The sequence below is a fragment of the Lissotriton helveticus genome, chromosome 8, assembly GCF_964261635.1.
Source record: "Lissotriton helveticus chromosome 8, aLisHel1.1, whole genome shotgun sequence".
NCBI lineage: Eukaryota > Metazoa > Chordata > Amphibia > Caudata > Salamandridae > Lissotriton > Lissotriton helveticus.
The window spans coordinates 337,338,891-337,353,253 of NC_136069.1; the positions used below are offsets into that span (position 1 = coordinate 337,338,891).

At 50.9% G+C, this 14,363-nt stretch overlaps 1 long non-coding RNA gene across 1 annotated transcript; it reads right to left on the bottom strand.

Moving 5' to 3' along the window:
- Nucleotides 1-563: 563 nt before the first annotated feature.
- LOC144771621 (uncharacterized) lies at nt 564-1,078 on the bottom strand. Its single transcript, XR_013599397.1, has 2 exons — nt 1,002-1,078; nt 564-660 (listed from the first exon to the last, which is right to left on the bottom strand). It is a non-coding gene; the product is annotated as an uncharacterized LOC144771621 (long non-coding RNA).
- Nucleotides 1,079-14,363: the final 13,285 nt, after the last annotated feature.

Here is a 14,363-nt window from a genome sequence, read left to right on the forward strand (position 1 = left end):
CATTATCCCTGTGGGCCTGCAAATGAAGATCAAACCGGCCATCTTTATGGATGTTCCCATGTTTAAGGAGGGGTTTAGCTTTGTGGCCAATAACTGCTCCCGGCACTGGATGGTGCTGGGAGTAGAGACAGCCGTCGAGCAGGTACTTACAAGGGAGAATAAAAAATGAGAGGATAGTGGTGTTCCCGAGGGAAATGTCCGCACTATTCTATAAGCCACAAATATATATCATGAAATAGTACACGAAGAGTTAGAACAACGCAATAGAAACAGTAATGGTATCTTGGGTGCTAAAGAAAATCTATGCACCTACTATTCAAAGGTGCTATAGGCAAACACCGAAATGTAAGCCCGAGTCAGTGTATATGGGGAAATTCTAATTACAGCACTCCAAATTGGTAAAAATCAACAACGAGCTCTAGTATATAGCCCTCAGCACTCAAGCTTTTATACACAGGAGTGTTCAGACAAGCAAACACAGATGCAGTTCAAAGGAGCAGTTTCTTTATATATAGTACGGGATCGACAGTTGTGACGCCAATATAATTTGAGATCCAAGTCTGTATTCTTCAAGGTTTCTTTATTCAAAATTTCATAAGGATTTTTCCAGCATATTGTTCGCCAACACGTGTTTCGTCTCTTGCTGAGACTTTATCAAGGCTGGAAGTATTAAATACAAACATTTAGAAGACTTATATATAAACATGTTTACACAAAGTTACAAAAACATGGACAATGTTAAAATGACACATATATAAAAAACACTGGAACATTACACATATACATGAGAACTTTAACAAATCACAAAAGACACTACCTGTGAACAGACAAGAATTTATGACAAGATTTGACCAACAATAAAGTGCATAATAACCTACTGGTCAAAGTGCATGTGCTAGGGAGAAACGTTACTAGAAAATATTAAAACAAGAAAAGGGGGGGGGGACCCCAAAGGATGGAACAAGAGTCATTAAGGACCAAGACGGAAAAATAATCCCTACCATAAATCATGTGTGGAATTCGTGATGTCAGAGATGAACGTATCAGGGGGCACTGTTATAATCCAAGGATAGAACACTTGGAAGTGAGAATAATCGTAGTTATCATAGGCACTAGAAGTACTGGCTACAGAATCACGACATTATGTCCACATGCAATAACAATAGAACGGCCATCAGGGTTGAGCATCCCCGTAAAACAGACCAATAAGTGATCAACCAACTCAACACATAACAGTAATGTTATACCTGCAAAGTAGCCCTATAACATTACTGTTATGTGTTGAGTTGGTTGATATCTCATGGGCGGCTATACAATCTGTGCTTTGTTGCAGGCCTTCATTGTTCCTTGTGCATACTCGCTTAGCTTGACTTGTTTGATCACTTATTGGTCTGTTTTACGGGGATGCTTGTCCACTGCTGAGGCTCTGTGGTGGGGGGTGCGAGGCCCTGCCCCTCTTCTGCTGCCCGGGGGACGACCGGCCGGGGCTGTTGGGAGGCGCCATTTTCCCCTGCCTGAATCTTGAGCGGCCCCGGAGGAGCGGAATCGCTCCACGCGAGTGTGGTGCATCAGAGGCTGCTGGACGCGGCGGAGACCCCGGTGTTGGCGGGGCCTGCCGCTGGGCTGCCTGAACGGACTGGCTGGTGTTCCCCTCTGGAGGCAATACGGCGAGTTGTGGGTGACCGGCGGCTGGTGAGGGCCTGGCAGGCGATTTCCCTTTCCATCCGGCTCAGCGGTCTGCAGTGGAGGAGGTGAACCCTGGAGGAGTTGCTGGGGCGGCCTGCCGGTGCCCTTGTTGGACGGAGGGGGGCTGGCCTGGCCTGGCCCTGACCTATTGGCGGCCATCAGTGACCGGTGGGGCTATAACCGGACAACGTGAATGACGACGCGGCCTGGGCCTGCCCTGTCCTGCGACCTGAGGCGGCGGGCACTTGCTGCGACCAGGCCCATTGGAGAGAGACTGCAGGTGCACGCAGTATTGAGGCAGCTCCAGCCATTGAGGTGAGTGGACCTGGCTCAGTGTGAAGGACAGCGCTGAACGACTCAGCCTGCCATTGTTTGCGTGACTGTGGGGTTGCCCTTGAGAGGCCTGGTGCTCTGCGCAACGGTCCTTTGGGAAGGGACATAGTCAGCTATCTACCCTCCACTTGGCCTCCCTGCACGCTGGACAGTGTGGTGCTTGGCGGGGAATAAGGACTTGATGTGGGGGCTGGCAGATAGATAAGGCGAACCGAATATTTGTGGTGTTTGGCGTGGTGATCTAGGGGAATAGCGACAGGGCCTGGAGCCGGGGCTTCGGAGCGTAATCCCTGCTGCCTGGGTGCCCACGAAGGAGGTCTCTTTGTTGAGGTTCTGGGCTGTGGAGTGACCGGCTGGGCCTCTCATTTGTCCCCGCATCTACTGTGTTGATCTCTCTATACGTTGGCCTATACCCCATGGCTGGGGCGGATTCCTGTCTGGGAGTGTGTCTGTGTCCTTGCTTGGCTCGATCTTGGACTTGCTTGTTACCCAATATATTGAGGGGTCCGGCCGTGCCCTTTGACTGGGGGATGCAACTCTGATGATGACGCGCTCCAACAAGGGAAATAAAACTGACCCATCTGTGGCCCCCAAGGACAGCACTGTGGTAGCCATGTGGGGGAAAGTGGGGGCACCTGCTGCTGGTGCGGGCTCGTCTCAGACTGTAGGGGATTCCCCACTGGTCACCCAGGCGTTTATGACCTCCTTTATGTCGTAGTTGAAAATGGAGATGGGTCCCTGCGGTCCGAGGTGCACACGTGCATGAAGGAACTGCGGAAGGAGGTGACGGACCTTGGGGACCGAGTGGACGGGCTGGAAAGGACGATGGACGCGCGCTCGGAAGACCAGGAAGACCTATGGCAGCGCTTGGCGGCCCTTGAAGAACAGAACATCGAGCTTCAAGTCAAGCAGGAGGACTTGGAGAATAGGAGCCGTCGCAACAACCTTCCTATCCGGGGGATTCCGCTTGGAGAATAAGGGGAGGAAATCATGGGCTACGTGGCGCAGCTCCTTCACGAGATCTGGGGGGGACGAGAATGCATCTCCTCCGGCCTTGAATCGGGCGCATCGTGTGGCTGGGCCCGCGGGTAGGCCGCGGCTCCTACCGGACATTCTGACCAGGGTCCATTTTTTCACCGAAAGGGAGGCTATCTGGAAAATTGCGCGAGACAAGCCGGACCTGCGATACAGGGGGCACAAGATCCAGATTTTTCAAGATTTGGCGGCCAACACTTTGAAGAGGAGACGTGCGTTTCGCCCGGTGACCAAAAAACTGCGCAGTATGGGCATCGCCTACCAGTGGGGCCACCCGTTTGCACTCATATTCCAGTGGGAATCCAAGCGCAGAATCGTGCGATCCTTCACGGAGGTGGCACAACTCATCCGCCTGCCAACGATGACACCGCCGGCGAGTCCATCGCAGCCCCGCAGACAGAAAAGGACGCCGGCTGAGCCATCTTGGACCACGGTACCGCGACATCACCGCGCCTCTCCCAATGTTGAGCGCTCGCCTTCCCTAGCCAAACAGGACATCATAGCCCACATCCGGTCCCTCGAGGGGGATAAAGAAGAGCTGGGCGAGCGCTCCCCAACGCCATGAATTGAGAGACGTTTACTTCTCTCCTCCTAGCAGGGGGGTTTCACAACTAATCCTGCACGACCTAGTGGGTGCCGACGCAGTGCGGCCCCTCATTCACGGTCCCGACTCCCGATGTGCGGGTTGGGGAGGGGCGGGAGCTCCTCGGTTGTTTGTTCTTTCAGACCACCACAGCCCCCGTTGGTCTGCCCCTAAGGGAGTGACATCCCGGAGTGCATCCAAACCTGCGGGTGTAGGATGCCCTGTAACGGGGACAGTGTACTTCGGCCCTGTTGGCCGCGATGGTTCTGCAAAACTCGGTGGCCCGTTTGGCCACCCATTCTCTTTCTGCTCTCTTTCCCTTTCTCTTGCCTCTTGCTTTTCTTCTTTCCTCTTTCTCTCTTTTCCCAGGGAGGTGCGGGGAGGGGACGCTGGGCATTGGGTCGTGTTGGGGTGTGAGGATGCAAGCCTATAGTGTGTGTGGAGTGGGCGGGATGACCGCTGTGGGGGCGTGGATGGCTTATGGCACACTCTAGCATGGCCGTAAATACCCCAAACCCTTTAAAGGTACTGACACTCAACGTTAAAGGCCTTAACTCGCCTAACAAGCACAAACAGGTATGGCACTATCTCACTCGTCACGACCCGGACATCATATTCCTGCAGGAGACACACCTTTTAGAAGCTGACACCGCGCGCATGGCACACCCTAGGTACCCTCTTCAGTTCTGGGCTGCAGCAGACACGAAAACAGCAGGAGTGGCAGTGTTGTGCAGGGCTGGTATCAGGCGGGGAGGCGATAGACCCTTTCAAGGTGGTGATGGGCGCTTCCTCAGAGTGGGGGTGGAAGTGGGACGCCGCCGCTTCACGCTGTGCAATATCTATGCCCCTAACCAGGCGCAGGATCGCTACCTTCGAGACCTCTTGCGGGACCAGGTGCCGCGGGGCGGGCCCTCGCTCATTCTGGGAGGGGATCTTAACCTGGTCTGGAGCCCTGAGATGGATCGGAGTGAGGGCTCCTTCAGTAGTGCGGGGGCAATGTCTCCGGCGCTGCGCAAGCAGATCGCGGATTTAGGGCTGTTTGATGTATGGCGTTACTTTTCCCCGGACAAGAGGGAGTACTCGTTTTACTCCCATGCGCATCGCTCCTACTCTCGCATCGATTACTTGTTTATATCACACGATCTCTCCCGCGACATCCTAGGGGTCACAATGTCCGATATCTCGCTTTCCGGCCACGCCCACGTTGAGTTACTCCTGCAGGACCCGGCCGCCTGCCCTACTCGAGAGCGAAGGTGGTGTCTACCGCGCATATCCTTCGGGACGCGGCGGATGTGGAGGACATTAGGAGGGCCATTGTCTCCTACTTCGAGTGTAACGATCTGCCTGAGACGCCCTTTCCAGTGGTCTGGGACGCCTTTAAGGCTACGATAACGGGGCACATCACATCCCTCTCGATCGCGAGGTCGCGAGAGGCCAGAGCGTTGGAGGACGAACTGACGGGAGACATCAAAAAGGCAGAACTCCAGGACCAGGGCGGTTCCACTCTGCGGTCGAGACGGTGGTTAGCTAATCTTAGAGGCCAGCTGAGGGTTTTGCGCACAAATCGGGCGGAGAACTTGCTCCTGGCATTAAAACAGAGGTACTTCGAAGGAGGGGACAAGGTGGGGAGGCTATTGGCGAGGAGACTCAGAGCCCGAGCCGCTAAAGCGCATATAGCGAACGTTCAGCTGCCGAACGGGACCAAGGTTGCGGCGGCGAAGGACAAATGCCAGGCGTTCAGGGACTTCTACACAGCGCTGTACATGGAGGAGAAACCGCCGCCAGAGTTGGTGGACGAAGTTCTGGGGAGGTATGAGGGTGCGACACTATACCCCCACTATGCGAAGCTCATGGAAGACTCAATCACGCAGGAGGAGATAACATCAGCCATTCGAGAGCTTCCCCTAGGGAAGACTCCGGGACCTAATGGGCTTCCTCTATCCTTCTACCGCATGTTCCAGGCATAGCTCGGTCCCTACCTTCTTCGGTTATATAACTCTTTAACTGATGAGGAGGGGCCGTCCCCAGATATGGGGCTGGCGGAAATTGCCTTGATCCCGAACCCTGGAAAGGACCCCACAATGTGTGCGTCGTACCGCCTAATTGCCCTGCTAAACACTGACCTTAAAATATACACCAAGTTGGCAAGGCGGTTGGACCCCCATATGCAGGGCCTGATAGACCCTGATCAGGTGGGTTTCATCCGCAACCGACAGGGGGCCGACAACGTACGCAGGGTGGCGCAAATCGTGGGGAAGGCCTATCACTGGCAGATCCCAGCCTGTCTTCTTTCGTTAGACGCGGAAAAGGCGTTCGACCGGGTGGACTGGTCCTTCCTTAGGGCGGTACTGTACAGAATAGGGCTGGGTCGGAAGATGGTCACTAGGATCATGGCACCATACCTGGCACCACGGGCCAGGATCCGGGTGAATGGACAGCTCACGGAACCGTTCCACATCGGGAGGGGAACCAGACAGGGTTGCCCACTTTTGCCCCTGTTATTTGCTTTGGCAATAGAGCCACTGGCGGATATGATTCGTCGGGCGCCCGACATCCATGGCATCCCCCTAGGCGGTCAAAACAACAAGGTAGCGCTCTTCGCGGATGACCTCATCATTACACTTACTAAGACCCGAGAGTCCTTACCTTCAGTGCACTAAGCGCTATGCCTTTATGAAAGTGTTTCGGGCCTGAAAATCAACCACAGCAAGTCGTGGGCACTCAACCTTACCATCCCGCAGGCAGAAATCCCCCATCTGGAGCAGATAGCCCCCTACCGCTGGACGGCACAGCATATCCGCTATCTCGGCTTACAGTTGACCCCCTCGCTGGACGGTTGGACGCAAGCCAACTGGTGGGAGTGCCAACGCTAGGTCCTGAAAGACTTACGGCGGTGGAAGCTGCTCGTGCCGTCATGGCTGGGCAGACTTTATGCGATTAAGATGTCCATTCTACCTAAAATCTTATATTTATTCCAGTGACTCCCAACTCCCAGACCGCTACATAACATTAGAAGTTTACAGAGAGACTTAACCAATTTCATTTGGGGGGGAAGGAGGCCTCGCTTCTCCCAAGCGCTTCTCATGGCCCCGCGAGACCGAGAGGGGCTGGCCTGCCCTAACTTGGTGGAGTACTATTGGGCAGCACACCTCCGTTTCATAATAGAATGGGGCACGACTGAGAGCGAGAAGGGGTGGCTACATATGGATCGTGCCGTGACTGGGCGCACCATTTGGGACATGGCATGGCAACCCAAGGCGGGGCGGTCCCCAAGTGCATACTTGGCGGTGCCCACGAAAACGGTACTGGAGATCTGGGACAGGATAGCGGTACGCAGGGGCCTCACGACCTTTCCCTCGCCACATACCCCACTTGAGGGGAACCCGAGCTTTCCCCCGGCGCATCGCACCAGAGCTTTCCATAAGTGGCCTAAAGGGAAATGTAGACTCCTCACGGATTTGTTTGATGGGGGCTCTCTTAAGACCTTCGCCCACTGCAGAGAGGAATTCCAACTGCCACCTGAGGCTAGGACGCAATATGCACAATTGAGGCACTGGGTAATGGCAGATGAAACCTATCAGGCGGCTACGCGTGCTTTCACCCCGTTTGAGCGGTTAGCTCGCTCCTTCACTGAATCGAGGGGCCTGATCTCCAAAATCTATCAGATTTTGCAGCATCCTCACACGCCGCCATCCCATCCGAACCAGCAACGCTGGCACAGACATCGCCCCGGCACAGTGGCTCCGTCTGTGGAGCGACATCCCCAAAGTATATCATAGCATACCTCAACAGGACAATGCATATAACATGATGACCCAGTGGTACTATACGCCACAGCGCCTGCATAATATGTACCCGCCTCTTCCCCTGAGTGCTGGAGGTGTCGATCGGCAACTGGTGATTTTTTGCATATATGGTGGACCTGCTCTTCGCTAAACCTCTTCTGGAAGGAGGTCTTGAGCCACATCAGGGGGGTCTTGGGGTTTCCTTTGCCTGAAGCCACTAGCACGATACTGCTGGGTATCAAACCTGTAGGCCTGAGGGCACTGACCCGGACCGATTGGGCATTGGCGCTTCAGATGCTGGGGGCAGCTCGGCAGCTCATTGCTCTATACTGGAAGAAAACGGAGGCGCCGCCCATTGCTGCGTGGTTTGTGCGACTCTGGCACGTCATCTCAATGGAACTCCTCACAGCTAGACTGCAGGCTTGCGACACACGCTTTAAGGCGGTGTGGCAACCCCTGGTGAAATATCTATGTGCAATAGAGCAGGCGCGACACATGCTCCCTAAGCTCCGGGCCCTACGATTAGTGGAGGACGCTGTGGCCCCCCCTGAGCCGGACAGGCTGCTATCATAAGACACCCCAGTGCATGAGGCCTAGAGTGCTGTGGGTGGTGTGGACGGTGCAGCTGCCTGATGCATGCTCCTCCCCCCCCCCCTGCCATCTCTGACGTGCCCTGGGGCCCTTCTTTCTCCTAGTCTTCTTTCTGTACTTATTCCTACTGTCTTCTATGATCTGCTATACTTTTTCCGCTCTTCTTTTGAAGTTCAGACCTCTTGGGTCTCATATTTTTAATCGTTCTGGTTCCTGGTTACAACTGGTCCTAGAGACCGGGCTATCCTAGGCAGTGACTGCCAGGTATACACTGGGGAATTTATGACGCGGCCGGCTTTGCGGGGTTGTAGGTGGAACGCTGTGTATAATATTGCCATAATTATGGCCTGTCAATGTTGTTTATTGCATATTTATCCTGACGCGGCCGGCCCAGAAGGGGTTGTAGGCTTAACGCTGTGTACCAGTCACTCTTCAGCGTACTCCTTGTACGGGGGTGAAATAAAAAAAGATTTGAAACAAAATAAATACCTCAATGCTGCTCAGCACACTTGGACTGCCGAACATATATGTTAAATACTGCTTATTGTATGAATCTTGCTCAAAAACTGTTGTGAAGCGCTCCGATACCCTCAGTCAGGCTAGTGCTATATAAAACTATAAATAAGTGAGGCTTCATGTTACTCGGGAGATGGAGGGGAACGCTGGGTGATAGGAAGTTTGTGCTGTGCAGTGATCCCACAATAAGGAATATGAATTTTTAGTTAAATTTGATGTTTGCAGCAAATAGATGGAAGGAACATTTTGGGCGATCAACGCAAGCCACACCTTTCTGGACTCCCACAGGTGTCTAGTTTTCAGAAATGTCTGTCTTTTTTCTTTAGGTTCCCTTAGATGTTTGCAAACCTGGAACCAAAAACACAGGTGCCCATCCATGCACACAGCCAGCCAAGCCCCAGTCCACGTACACCGTCAGCCAAGCACCACTCCACTCACACCACAAGGCAAGCGCCAATCTACGCACACCATCATCAAGCGCAAATCCACCCACACCCCTAGCCCAAGTGCAGGTCCATGTACTCCTCCAGTATTTATTTATTGTGTTTTATATTGTGCTATCTCAGGACTCCCGTACTATACTGCTTATTGTATGAATCTTGCTCAAAAACTGTTGTGAAGTGCCCCGATACCCTCGGGTCAGGCTACTACTATATAAAACTACTTGAATAAATACCTCAATGCTGCTCAGCACACTTGGACTGCCGAACTTATATGTTGAATACTGCTTATTGTATGAATAGTGCTCAAACTGTTGTGAAGCGCTCCGATACCAAAATGCCAGCCAAAGGTCAGTACACACTGACCGTCAGCCAAACTCCAGTTTACATACACAAAAACTCTCCATGGTTTCAAGAGGTTTTCTGCCCTCACTTGGATGCAGATGAGAGAAAAAATATCACTGAAACAGCCAAAATGTGTGGGGGTAGGGGCATTGGCATTGGCATGCTCATTTTGGGTGACTAGTCTATCTGCCCCCCAGGGGGCTGAAAGACTGGAATTCACCTGGGGAGGGGTGGGGCTTTGGCATGCCCATCTTTGGCAGCCCCAACCCCTAAATTGAATTGAAAATAAATCCCTGGCTTGTAGTGGTCCCCCCAGAAGGACTGATTTTCCCCAATTAATTTTGGGGGAGCAAAGGCCCTTGCCCAAGGGGATGCCTCACCTGTGCCCCCCCCTGCGGTGATCCCCAAGCAGGGATCCACTAGGGATGGGTACCATTGGAAAGGGGAGATTCTCCCCTTTCAAACAATACCTCCTATCTTTCTATGTGCTCAGGGGGCAGAGATAGTGTCAGAGAAAATTTGACAGCGTGACATTTGTGATGATGACGAAGCGCTTTCACAGTGATACATTTACAGCCTTTCCCTACGTATTAACTAGCCAAACTGCTTTGTTAAATTGCCATCATGGCGCAGCTGCTGTCAGAGCTGGCTGCTTGTTGGTTGTCAGCTTCTCTAAATCCAAAGTGTGCTTCAATTTGGGAGGGTTGGGGCAGGAGAGCTGTGCATCGAAACATTACAGAAACTATTGTAATCAGAGCTAACAAGATAGGTTTCTGATGTGTTCTTGGTGGCTGCAGAACGTTGTCCAGGCTTTGCTCCTGCTTTCTTTGTGAGAGGAAAGGCTTTCTGCAAGCTTTCACTAAAAGCATGCAAAGCACTACTGGGGAACACTGGCATGGCGGCCTGCACACAATCTGTCGCAGTAGTCAATTTTGGGTTGTTGGATTTCGCCACAGGGAGGCAGGGTCGTCGGCTGGTAGCCTTCCATTGAATTCAAGGTAAACTTCTTAGTTAGTACAGCCCTGCTTCTCTAGCGATCATCAACCGGCATGCAGAATGCTGCTTGTTTGATGATGTCCGCTTCAGTGTTCGTTACTTTCTGACATTCAAAAAGTGCCCCTTTAAAGCTGGCTCCTAAGGAAGGCAACAGCTCCTCTGCACTGAATTGATTCTCCCCATGGGTGTACAGATGTACTTTATTTTTGCCACTAAACTACTGCATGGTATAGAATTTTAGAGGGGTCTGCATCTGATTATCTGACAGTGATACATTTATAGCCACGGAGATGTACATTGCACTAATGTGCGATAATAACCTGCATCACTAAATACTTGAGTTCCCAGAGGCGAGACCGATAGTATTGCAAATGCTTGTTTAGGTCGAGCCCAGGCAACTCGTGCGCGTTGTATTTCGAGACATATTCACTGTATGGGCTTGCCCATTGGCTTTTTATTGGTAACTTGGATTGTTCTTCATGAATGCTTCCTTGCTAGTTTATCCTTCTTTTTCCCTTCTTATCATTTGTATCCTCCCACGGAGAAGCGCCTAACTTTCCTGTATATGTATGCTTTTGTCTTTATGGGTTGTTATTTAGGCACTTTTTTTTTTACTTCTCCCCCTTTCAGTTGCTCCAAGCTTCGTTGCGTGCGGTATGTTCCTGCTCCAGCGCGGCACCTTCACCTGTCTGCAACCCCCATCCCACAATACTGCATGCCAGCCCCCACCACCCCTTCCGGGTCCCTGCTTGCCTGTCCCAGATCCCCCGTTGCTGCTTGTTTTAATGCACTTTGCTACTATCTGGGGTTCTTAATGGTGAGTTAAAGTAAGTGTCATCTGTCTTGAAGGCATATCGTCTGCTGAAAGATTAACAGCACTTGATGTATTTGAAGGCTTAATCATCCCAGTAAATGGTCTTTTAAAGACCTGTGTAGTAGTACTCAAAAACTGTGCGTGTGCCCGGGAAGCTGTCTTAGGCCAGGCTGACAAACACAGGGAAGTCAGGGGGGGGGTCATTGAGCCTTATGGGCGTTGTGCGCCTGTACATTAGTCTTGTAATTGATCTTACATTGACACCTCGGGCTCTGTAACACAATGAACCTGCAAACCATGGTGACTGGGCAGGAAGTCCTGTGCTTTACCAGAAGACAGGACACTTTTAGAACTCAGTGATGTAATGGAATGACATCCCAGAGTGGGTCTGGGAGAAGGCAGTCAGTTGGAGAAGCTGGAGGTTGCTGTACACTTAGGAAGTTGTACTTGTGAATAAATATTTCTTACCTACTAACCACTGTATGCGTGGTTACTACAGTGTTCCTTTCCTTCTCTGCCTACCGTGCACACACAGGCGCAGATTTACAAGCCCCCTGCGCCACCAGTACATCACTTTTTGTGTCATACCGGGGGAGCATTTACTGCTCCATATTTACAAGTACCGGAAAAGCCGCCCTGTGTGGCTTTTCCTGTTCTTGTAAATATGGCCCTTTTACACTCAGCACTTTGCGTGAAAGAGGTGTTCCATGGGTGTTCGCAATACCCATGAAACTAGACATATTTCCAGATTTACGAGGAATCGTAAATCTGGAAATGCATGTGAATGCTACGCCTCCCATGGGGAGGCGTAGGAGGTGCAACGGAGAGAAATGTTTTAATTTCCCCTCGTTTTTTCCTCTATCAATGCATGCTGCATTCTACAGCATGCATTGAAAGAGGAAAATTCCTGTAGGGATTGTTTTTGTGCAGGAAGGTTCCAATAATAAACAAGCATTGGCATAGCCAATAGGTCTCGCCTTTGGGACCGTATAACTGGTTACCCATGCAACAGTTAATTTTGTTGCACCGAGGATATTGTGTTGCATAACTAAATACTTATGAGGTCCCAAAGGCAAGACCTATTGGCTATGCCAATGCTTGTTTTATACTTAGAAATAAAGTGTGACTTGGATTATGTTAAATGATTTGAAGAATTATGCATTACGGATTAAGGGTTTGCCACCCTGAACATGTTTTAGTTTTAGCTAGTGCTAGAACACTCCTCGGGGAGTCCTTATTTTTTGTGTGGTTTTTTTCTTCATTTCTTTTTACTTATCGCGCGCACTGTAGCTGAAGGTATTGGTGCACTTTACACGATCACCAGTTACATTATACAAGGTCACACTAATTTTTTACGCAAGGGTAAATTAGACTATTTGCCCAGATTGACAAAGTAATAAGCCGATGCTGAGACTTTAACCTGGTTACCTAGTTCTAAAGGCGACAGCCCTGGCCTTAACGCCCCTCTATATAATTTAAAATATTGTAACAAAATGTAAAAGAGATAAAAGTGCAAAAGGAAGATATTTTAGACAGCAGTGTGCGTGCGCCAAGTAATTTGAAATTTTGTATAAAAACGTAAAAGAGATGACCGCGCTCGGGGAAGGAGACAGAGTGTGTGCGCCACGTAATTTGAAATATTACATAGAACTGTAAAAGAAACGGAAGTGCTAAAGGGAGATATTTTAGGCTTTGAAAGATGTTAGATCAAATGTACGTTATACTAATTGCTGGCTTTTGACTCTGCGCGTTATCTTTGTGTATTAGGTCACAAGTAACACTTTGCCAGTGTTGCTAGAGCAGGTTCCGTTAACTTCCTACCTAGTAGCATATGGTGGCCAGGGTGCCAATATGGTGGTTGTGATAACCAACTGAGCTACCTTAACTACCACTTTGCTTTTTTTAGATCTCAAGGGTCTTTTATTCTCCTATCCGTCGAGCGGCAAACATGGCACGAGTTTTGCATTTACAACATAAAGTGGAATATTAAACATCCTTGTAATAGAAAAAATTGCTCAGGTAATTATTTTATCACTTGTGCATTTCTTTATTCGTGGCCGTGGCCAATGCTTTTTGAGGGTACTTGTACCGGGACAACAGATCACTCCGCTCCCACCGCCATGTCCGCGGGCGCCCACACCAATCATAAACAAGCCTTGTGTGTCGTCAAACACGGTGCCTGCTGTTACCTGCAGCGGCCAGCTGCGGTGTGCCACACTTCCACATTTCATGATGTTAGTTCCAAAACCCAGGCATTCAAGTATCCTTACACTAGAGCAGTTCCTCTTTTTATGTTTTTCTGTCACCACAACCATGGAACCGTTGACGCCTCCCCAGCTCCACACTCCTACTTATCTTTTAAGTCCTACAAGGGTGTCTATAAATCATTAAAAACAAGACAAGCGCTGAAACACCAGTGCTTAAACACCAGCGCTGCCCCGTGGCTGCGAAAGTTAAAGAGTACTTGTGCATGCAGAGCGTTTGCCTTGCGGGAGCCAGCAGCGGCATTACAAACAGATGGCCCCGCTGCTCGCTCCCACAAGCCAAACGTTCTGCATGCACAAGTACTCATGGGAAACAGTGCAAAACATGCATGAGTTTCCAAGGAAGTACAGAGCGATTCCAAGAGGTCCTCCTAAGCACCGCTTGGGCGCTGCGTAGACGAGAACTAAAACATCAAGAGCTCTAAGACTGACTACTTCAGATCCCAACTTAACCGAGCTTCAAATCTCCCAAAGAAACTTTTTGAAATTTTTAACCTCTTAAGTGCTGCCGTTGGACGTCGCGAGCACTACCTTCGTAGAGATGCGCACGGCCGACGCGGCCCCGCCCGTTTTGCGGAAGTGCCGCACTGTCACGAAATCGCAGCAAACAGACTAAACAATTGGTGAAAGCACCCAACCTCCCGTGGCCTGGAGAGGCCTCACCTTCATGCAACGAACTGGCTGGGGCAGCCCTGCACGCCTTGCTGTATCCTCTCTCTCCTCCCTCCCAGAGGATAAGAGGCCTGCACCAGGTGGGATTTCACCGTGTAACTCATCTAGCGGTAGAAAAGAAGGCCTGGTCCGCTAACGGTCAGCTCAGCATTTTTCCCTGCACACCTTTGGAAAGGACATAGGGTAGAAGCACAACTCCAGGGCCCCCGTATGTGTCCCACCCCCTTAATGATAAAGCTGCAGGAGGTGCAATGACTGCCAGCGTAACATAAGTTACGTGACCTAAACATATCACATCCCAGG